Genomic DNA, 10,520 nt, shown 5'->3' with positions numbered 1-10,520 from the left:
TCACAAAATCTTGAACTTCAAAAGGCCATATCTCTCAAACCATTTGGCCAATTTTGGTGGGGTTTTTTCCTACAAACCACATTTCATCTCCTCTTTCCAAAAATATAAATTTCATGAGCCAAAACATTGCCAATCAAAATGGCATTTTTGAACCTAGCACATTTGAGTTTCAAGTGAGGTGCATTTTTTGAAGTTTTGATTTAAGTGTTTTCTATCACATTAGCCATTGGGAATTGGTTCAAAACATGATTTCTGACTTGCCAAAGCCCAAACTCGGGCAGACCTACACCTCCATATGCATTTTTGGTCAAAATTAGCAATTGTGCAAATTGGTTCATTAGAGCAAAGTTTGATTAGCACATGATTACCAATGCTTAAACAGAAATATATAATGATATTTTCTGTCATTGGAGCAACCCTAGCGGCTGCCAAAACACTCAGAAATTACTCACTCTCTCTCAAATCGATTTTCTTCATTTTTCAAAATCTGCAAGAAACCTTCAAAGCACACGATTCCTTTTGGTTTGTTCCATCATTTTCCAACTATTTGGCAGCCTTTGCAAGTGGTTTTTCTTGACTGTAATAACAATCTCCAACTCTGCTTCATCAAGGTTCAGCCATGGCAGATCTCGATTTGGACTTTGTCAAGCTTCTTTGAGCTAAACTATCTTCACCAATCATCATTTGGAGGACCTTGGTTCATCTGTTCCACCAGCAAACATCAAAACAACCACTGAATCCCAACTTTCTTCAAAAACAAGTAAGCAATCGAATCTCTAGTTTCTTAAAATGATGTTATGCCTTGTGTAAATCTCTTCTTGCTGGTCATTCTGAAACTCGAATCACTTGATTTGGTTGGTTATTACTTGAGTTATGTTGTTTTCAAGTTGGAATATGAAATGATTTCTTGCTCGATTCATACTGTTTAAAGTTGATTTTGTTAAAATGGATGATGGAATCATGTTGTTTGGTGCTTGCCGATCATGTTGGTATGTTTAATTTAAATTTCTGGAAAAAATTTGCTGAATCGAATTTGAAGTGTTAGAGATGGTGTTACTGTGCTAAACCCTAGGTTATCGTTGACTTGCCCAGAATTCACGTACTCATGTTGCTGTTCACCCATACTAGCCAATAGAATTATTTCATTCTCATGGCCAAAACGGCAGCGCATCGTTAAATGAGTTCCAATATTACAGCTTTGCCATTCTCGTTTCAATATTTCCAAATTAATCCATTTAATTTCACATATTATTTCACTTTGATCATCAATTTTGCAAAATTCATAACTTGTTCATTTCAATTCCAAATCCAGTGGGAATTTTTGCATCATGTTCATATGATTGTCTAGTTTTTTATCATCATTTTTCCAGATTTTTTTGATCAGTGAATTTTAAATGGCCTTAGGGTTTGTAACATGTGACCAAATATTGTACACTTTGCCAAATCTTTTGTGAAATTGTGAGGATTTGTCCAATGACCCTGAAATTTTTTGTGCCTAATCTACACTCATTCATGTTTGTTTTGATGTAGAGTTCTTGAATTTATCATATTTGGTTGTTGAGATATAAATTTTTGAAGTAGGGTGTGACAATTTGTGTCACACCAATGATATGCAATTTCTTGATTTTTGTTGACATGCTTCCTGGCTTCCAATTAATGTGAAATTTTGCATGAACCTTCTATTATATGTCTAGTTTGTGTGTGAATTTTCTTGGATTTAATTATGCCATTTCCTATTTGTTTGAGATTTTTCTTCCCTGCCTAGTCAAATGTTGACTTTGTGTGACACATCTTGCCATTCCATTTGGGAAATGCTCATATCTTATTGGATGATCATGAAATTTCACATGTGCATACTAGACATCTTAAGCTTTGCATTGGTGTTAATCCCATTCATTTCTCATCTGTTTTCATTTAGTTATGATTTTTTGAAGTTGATACATGTTTGTTTGACTTCTTTGTGCTTGTTTGAATTGGTTTTGACTTTCTGATTTTAATTGACCATCTTCCCATGATCTAATTGAGCTGAAATTTCATATGCATGTCATGTTATGGATTTTGTTTGAGCATGAATTATTTGATGATTTTTGGAATTGATTATGTTTGGTTTTGAGCTAAGTCTTGCTGTTGACTTCATTGAGCATGTTCAAATTTGCTTTGACTTTATGATTTTCATTGACTGCCTTCCACTTGTCCAAATAAGATGAAATTTGACATGCTTACCATGCTAGGTGTTAGGACTGATCATGATTTATTTGGGGATTTTTGGAAATGTTTGAGTTGACTTTTGATGCAAGTCATTCTGTTGACTTCTTTGAGCCCTCCCTTGCCATGCTTTGACTTCTTTTGCTTGTGAATTGATGATGATGCATGATATAAACTTGAGACCAATTGAGCTTGCTTCTTAAATGTTTGAACTTGATTTTGGTTGACTTTCATTTGCTGTTTTGACTTTCTCATTCCTTTTTGACCCTAGGCTTGTCCTAGTGGTCCAGTTACTTACTGTTGAGCTTATGTTTTCAGGTTGAACACCAAATGCCTCAAAGAGATCATACAAATTTGATTGAGCTTGATTATATATCATGTGTTAACCTCTTTGTTTTGTAGGTGATATGACTCATATGACTTGAGTCTTGTGCTTTGCACATTTGTCCCTCTGTGTTGACTGTTGTTTCCCAATTCCTTTTGCTTTGACTGTTGAACTGTGTACTGATCTGTTTGACCATTTCAGGTACCATTAGTTGCTTAAGTTCTTTGAACTTGCTTTACTTTGCTGTTTAGCAACTTGCTTGAGGTATAATTCCTTTTTCTTCATGTAGTCTGGAAGACCTGGCCTGTTACTTGGCCAGGCAACTGTCTGAAGTCCTCCTTAAGAGGCAATGTTTGTGTATGTTTAATTTGTCCTTGTACAGAGTCAAAGACCTCCTAAGTGAAGAGGCGATTGGCAGAACCAAGGGATAAGCAACCTATCCCCTGCTATTCAGTGTGTCTTCTGTTTTGCTCACACCACTGTGTTGATGCATTACAGATAAAAACCCAAGATCGTGTGCAATTGCACAGTTGAGTCAGTATCAAATGTGTAGAAGGGTTCCCACTTTCTGAACCCACACATTCTTGTCAAATGCTCTCCCTGGCCAGGGATAAGAGCAATGAGGCACGCCCCTCATCTCCTTTCATCTGCTTCACCTTAGCCCCTCAATGGCAAGGTTAAGAGCAACACTCACCCCATTCCAGAGGTTTGTTTGTTGAGGTTGATGTGACCCCTCGACTAAAACCTAACCCATGTTTGAGCCCCCCTTGTTGGTGTGTTTACTTTATGCTGTATGTGTTTTTGTGTGCTTGTGTGGTGTGATTGTATCCCCTAGGTTGTTAGACTCCGCGTAGTCTCGTTTGCATGTCAATTAAGGTAGCACGGTTCCTTCGTATAGGACTTCCTTTCTTGCTTGAGCCTTCTTTAAAACACAAACAAACACCATTCCCTCTTAAGGATACGTTAACTCCTTCTACTACAGATGAGTAAGTCTCCAAAGGTCGAGCATCAGGTAGATTGTGCAGTGACGTTGTCCACTTAAAAAACACAAACCAACAGTAATAGTTCAGCCGAACTACGGCAACTCTGATTCTCATGTCCAGATGAGATACGTAGGCACGAGATGCGATGTCTTGTCGAGTTTGACTAACCACTAACACTAATTCTTTTCTCTCACCCCTGTTGTGATTGAGATATCCCCTTTCTCTTGCCCTAGTTGCAATCGAGACCCTTGCTTCCTGTGCAAGCCGTGTCTAGGATAGGTTGGCCCTTGTGCCAGTTAGCTAGAAACCTTAACTTAGGGACGATTTTGCATGACAACATCTAGGCTCGAGTCGTAGTCTCCCTAGAGTTGTGTCTCCCTCTGTTATCTGGTTAGGCTAGATCCTTTATCCCTGCGTAGGGGAACTACATCGCCCTGATCTTCATACCAGATGAAGTATGTAGGCAGGAGATTGAGCTGATCTCTCCGGGCGCCCTTTTTCTTTTCTTGTGTGTGTTGTTTGACAGTTATAGGCTCGAGTCCCCGACTCCCTATTAACTTGTTGTGTTGTTGTGTGCTTGGACGCTGATGTAAGTCCATCGAGTGGCATTCGGGTTCCAGTGTGGGTGTGTTTTGGTTCGGATGCTGATGTAAGTCCAGTGATTGGCATTCAGGCTCCACGTTTGCCTCTGCCTGTGTTTGTTTGTGTGCGTGTTAGCCGAGCTACGAATGCTCTGATTCTTCTCTCGTCCGAGAAGATACGTATGCATAGGATGCGACATCCTAGCGAGCATGTGTCGTTTCCCCAGTCCGAACTACTTCGACTCTGATGTCTATGCCTGATAGACTAAGTAGGCCCAGGATGCGATATCCTGCCGAGTCAGTTTCAGTCAGTTTCTTTTGTCTCTTTCAGCCAGTGTGTGTGTGTTTGAGCAGTGTTTTAGCAACCAATTTTCCTTTCTATTGTGCGTGGATCCCGTAGAGTACTACGGATGCGTAGGGGTGCTAATACCTTCCCTTCGCATAACCGACTCCCGAACCCATTCTCTTTGGTCGCGAGACCATGTTCTTTCCTAGGTTTACTCTGAGCGTTTCCTTTCCCTCTTTTGGGATAAATAACGCACGGTGGCGGCTATGTTGTTCTTTCTTTTCCCGCCGGTTTTTCGCGTAATGCGACACCAACAATCAGGTTGAAGTACTTGTGGTGTTCAGGCCGGGTTTCCGGTATCCAGACCGAAGTGGTGTTCATACCAAAGTGGCGTTCAGGCCAGTTGTTTGGTGTTCAGACCAAGTTCCGATTTTCAGATCGAAGAAGCTTCCGAAGTTCAGATCTATGCGGCTTGTGGCACTCAGGCCAATCCTCCGGTATCCAGACCGAAGTGGCATTCAGGCCAATCTCCCGATATCCCGACCGAAGTGGCGTTCAGGCCAATCTTTCCGGTGTTCAGGCCAGTCTCCCGGTATTCAGACCAACATCAATACCCTCATATTCTGATGCTCAATGTTCAGACTGATGGGCGGCGTTCAGGTCATGGTTATTCCTGTGATACCATTTATTTTGGTATACAGGTCAATATTTATGTGCGGTATTCAGGCCGACTGTTCTCCGTGCCAGACGGATTTTTCTTTTCAAGATTGCTTCTTTGCCGATTCTGACAGGCATGGTTAATTATTTCCCATCAGAGTGCAAATTGTTCGTCTGTTCTTGGTATTCAATCACTCTTCACCCTGATCATCTAAAAGCCGAGGCTGTTCATATCGACAGGTTCACAGTGGATTGAATAGGGGCAGCTGTAACACCTCAAAATTTGCCCTCCTCTCTTGGGACTAGCTTAGCATATTGCATTTCATCTTGTAGGACATTAGTGATTGCATCTTTGCATATCATGTGGAAACATAAGCAAGTCATCCTTCTAAGTCTTGTTCAGAAGATAAAGAGGGTAAAAGATTCGAGCTTGAGGGCCTCATGAATTGATCACTAGCCATCTGAGGGTTTGGGCTTCAATTAGGGTTTCTTGGTTCCTCAAGGAGATTGGGTATTATCTTGGTTGAAAGGTTACATCACCATCATCATGGTCTTATCATCATCACCAAGAGGTTCATTGTGCCTGATCATTTTCCTTGGGATTAGGGTTTTGACCTCTGGTCAACCCTAATCAGTTGTATTATGCCAATCAGGGTTTGCAAGGAGATGGGGTATTTCATTGAGATGGGGATCATCACATGGTTTTATTGAGCTTGTAGAAGCTAGGGTTTCATTTTGGAGCCATTTCATCAGGAGATTGAGGCTCAAGTTCATCTGTGCATGACCATGTCATCTATCAACTGAAAAAATTCAACCAAAAGTCAACTGTTGGATTTGGAGGAGGGAAGTGGTTAGAAATACTTCATTCATGTTCAAACAAGTCTCATTTGACATTTCAAACATCAACATTGAAGAATTTGAGGTCAAATGAAAAGTTTCCAAAAATAGAAAGTGACTTGTAATTCAAAATTGCCAAAAATGGAAAGGTTTTCTCCTCAAGATTACATCATCAAAAATGCTTCAAATGAAATTGTGTCCAACATGAAAGTTGTAGATCTTGTTCTCTCATTTCTAAAAAGTCCAAGAACATGAATTTCTCATGTATGGTTGAAAAGATATGGATCAATCATTGCCAAGTGAATTTGAACTTCAAGAATGCATAACTTTTAAACCATAAGTCCAAATGGAGTGGTTCTTTTTGAAACATTTCTCTCTTGACATGCACTATCCAATTCATGCATCATATGCCATGCATTTTGATCACAAAAATATTTGGTTTTCCATTTGAATTTTGGAGGGAAATTCCAAATTCAAAAATTATGCATTGTTTCCACTTTCCACCACTTGCCTTTGGTTCAAAACAGAGTTTGAAGTGAATTGGAGCCAAAAAAACGTGCACTGTTCCATTGGTCATTACATGTATAAGGTGCATTTGCAAATTGACATCCACACCTCATTTTCATTAATCCCTTGGCATTTGGTCTAAGCATGTTTAACAAACTTGATTAACAGATCATATATAAGCTAAATCATAACAGAAAATTGGATTAACACTTCATAATTCTCAGATCTGAAAAATCTATTCAAACTTTCTCTCTCAATTTTCATCAAAATTTTGCAAAAGCATTACCTTGTTCTTGGTTGATTCATCACATAGGAGCATAGTGGAGCATTGTTGAAGCTAGATCTAGCAAGAATCGTGCAGATTTGAGGACTGTTGAAGCTCACACTCATCCATGGCAGTTGGAGATTCAAGCAAGATCAAGCTCGATTAACTTCCAATTCTCCATCGATTCATTCATCCAAGAGCTGAGGAAGATCTGTTTCTGCTTTTCCAGGCCTAAATCCATTGATTTCACTTCTGCATCTCCTTGAAGGTCAGAATTCGACTCTCATGATTCATGAAATTATTATATGCATGTTGTAGATCCTTCATTGGTGATTACTCTGAACTTTAGATCATTGATTTTCATGGAGAAATAAGGTAGTTATGTTGATTTTAAGTTTGGCATGTGAACTTTCTCTTGCTCGAATCTTTGAATATAGGATGAATTAGAATAAACCAAGCCTCGATCCTTGATGTATGTTGAAAGATGAATCCAGTGATATGTTCATTTTGCATTTCTGGCATTTTTGTTCTTGACCTGGAAAAATCATGAAGAACTGTATGAAGTTGTTAGGGTTTTCATTTGCCAGGCCCTGTTTGATCTTGTTAGCGCTTGCCTGCATGCGTTTTTATGTTTGTAGCCATGTACTGGACCACGTGTCTCCTGCTTGGCATTTTGATTGGTCGTTCTGAGTTAGCCGTGCCACATAGACTTAAATGAAACGGTGCGTTTCATTAGGAAACGCGCCTCAATTTAAATATCAACTCAGTTCGATTCTCTCATGCAGCATAATTTCCAAAGCCTTTTGCATTTTATTCCATCCATTCATGCTATGCTTCATCATTCATTTTTATTTTTTCTCCACTTCAAAAATTCATAAATAAATGATTAATGATCCAAATAACCTGGGAATTTTTGCATTGTTCTCCTCATTATGTCTACTATTTTTTGAGCATTTTTCCAGAAATTGTGCACGGTTGAGAAATATTTTGGCTTAGGGTTTGTGTATGCATGTGCTTTTTGAACCTTGCTTGCCATTTGCTTTGTGAAATGATGAATTTTCATCTAATGCTTTTGAAATTTGGTATGCTTAAACTAGACATCTTGCTGGACATTTTGGTGTTGAGTTTGCATTTTTAGCATTTATGGTTGTTGAGATATGATCTGGTTGATGTAGGTGTGACAATGTGTGTCACACCTTTGCTTGCTCATCTTGATGAATTTCTTTGTCATGCCAAATGAACTCCAAATGATGTGATTTTTTGCATGTTGCTTCCTCTGGGTGTTAGGATTGCTCATGAATTTTTGTGGAATTTTTGGACTCATTTCTGATTTGTTTGGGATTTCTCTTTCTAGATTACTATTTGTGAGCTTTTGAATAGTCTTGAACTTCCATTATTTGTGAAATGCTGGTTATGTATCCTATGAATGTGAAATCTTGCACATTGTTTCTAGGCATATTGAAGTTTATTGTGGCTTTGGTTTTAGGTCTTTACCATTTGTCAATTCTGTTTTAGGCTTGTGCTAAGTTGATGTTGCATATTGTGCCCTATTTGAGCTTGTTTTGCTTACCTTGACTTGATGAATTTGATTACCATGCTTAAACTTGTCCAAATGCCTTGATTTTTGGTGTGTTGATCATGTTGTGTGTTCTGTTTAGCCATGATGTTTCTTGAGATTTATTGAGTCATTTTGGAATTAATGTGCATTTGTTCATTATGTTGCCTCAATGTGGTTTCAATTTGCATGCCTTGCCATGATTGATTTGTGAAATAAATTTGGTTGATGCTATTGACATGAGACCTTTTGGATGATGTTCTTAATTGGTTGAGTTTGATTCATGTCAATTTTCATGTTCTGTTTTGAATTATTTCTCCTTCTTTGACCTTAGGCCTTGTCCTAGTGGTTGGTGCTTATGTTTGAGCTTTGTTTTCAGGATAAGAAGCATATGGCCTTGGGGAGATTGGTTCACATTACTTAAGTTGGTTTGTTTGGTTGATGTTGACTAATCTTGACTTGTTTTGTAGGTGGCTTTTAGCTCATTTGAGTTGAGCTTGTGCCTTGCACATGGTTGCTTTGCTTGTTTGACAATGTCTGTTGACTGTGGACTATTAACTGTCTGTTTGACTTTTTGAGTTGTATACTAATTGAGTTGGATTGTTTTCAGGTACATTAGTTGCTTAAGTTCATTTTGAACTTGCTTTTGCTTTGCTTGGTTGCTTAACCATTTGAGGTATAACTCACTGACTTCATGTAGTCTGGAATAGGGGTGTTCGTGGTTCATAAACTGCACTGAACCAAACCACATTTATAGTTCAGTTCAGTTTATAATAACCATTTACAAAAAATGCAGTTAATTGCTAAAATGGTTTCAATTCAGTTTAAAACTAGTTTATAACCGGTTTGTATTTATAAACTAGTTTATAATCAGTTTGCAATTATAAACCAATTTTATAATTTGAACTCTTTTAAAATTAATTTTTTTAATTTCATAAAAAATAATAAATTTTAAAAAAAAGAATATTTGAAAATATTTATTTTAAAAAAAAAACTTTTATTTATAAAAATTAATTAAAATTTTTATTTTTTTGAAAAAAAAAATCTGAATAGATATTTTTAAAATTTCATGCAAAAAAAAGTTAAAAAAATATTTTAATTTTAAATTTTCGGGGAAAAAAATACAGAATAAATTTTTTTGAATTTTATTTTTGGAAAAAAAAAATATTTTTATATTTCAAAAATTTTGGGAAAAAAACAAAAATTATTTATTCTGAAATTTTTATTTTTCAAAAAGAAAATAATTTTTTCAGAATTTTTTTATTTCAAAAAACAATAATTTTTTATTTTTCTAAAAAATATTTTTTTTATTTCAAATTAAATTATATTTTTTTAATGAATAAAAAAAAATTATTTTCAGAAAAAAATTATTTTTTATTTTATGGAATACAAAATATTTTATTTTCAGATTTTTTTTCTTAAAAAACTATATTTTTTTTTATAATTTTATTTTTAATTTTCAATAAAATATTTTTTACTTTTCATAATTATAAATATTTTTAATTTCTATTTTTTTTTCACTCTCAATAATTTTTCTTTTTTTTATTAAAAAAAGTTATAACTAAAACAGTTTATAAAAGAAAACTGGTTATGAACCGGTTTTAAACTGAATTATAATTGGTTAATTTAAATGGTTCAGTTCATTAACCATTCAAGTGGTTTAGTTATTTTATGGTGCAATGCAATTCAGTTTAGTAATATAATTTGGTTAACCATATTTTTGCACACCCCTAGTTTGGAAGACCTGTCCTGTTACTTGGGCAGGCACCTGTCTGAAGTCCTCCTTAAGAGGCAATGCTTGTGTTTGTTTATCTTTGTGCCAAGCAGGAAAAGACCTTTGATAAGGCAATTGGCAAATAAAAGAGATGTGTAGTCCATCTCCTGCTACTCAGTGTGTCATCCACTTTGCTCACACACCTTGTGTTGATGCATTGTGGATATTAACCCAAGATCTTTGTTGAGTCAGTCACATGTGGATAGAAGAGTTCCTGCTTTCTGAACTCCCACACTTTCATTTATCTGAAGCTCTCCCAGGCCAGGGATAAGAGCTGTGAGGCACACCCCTCACTTCCCATTTCATCTGCTTCACCCTAACTCTCAATGTTAGGGTTAAGAGCTAACATCACCCGATTCTAGTTGGCTTGTGTTTCACAGCCTAACCTTGTGTGAGCCCACTTTGTTTGTATATAGTGTGTGCTAATTGTGTGTATGCTTGCTTTGCTTTGCCTGTTTAGGATAGCTTGCTGCCTGTGCAAGTTAGATAGAAACCTCAACCTAGGACCATTGTGGATTACATGATAACTATTAGGCTCGAATCAG

The sequence above is a fragment of the Lathyrus oleraceus genome, chromosome 1, assembly GCF_024323335.1.
Source record: "Lathyrus oleraceus cultivar Zhongwan6 chromosome 1, CAAS_Psat_ZW6_1.0, whole genome shotgun sequence".
NCBI lineage: Eukaryota > Viridiplantae > Streptophyta > Magnoliopsida > Fabales > Fabaceae > Lathyrus > Lathyrus oleraceus.
Note: the sequence above shows the minus strand (reverse complement) of the source record.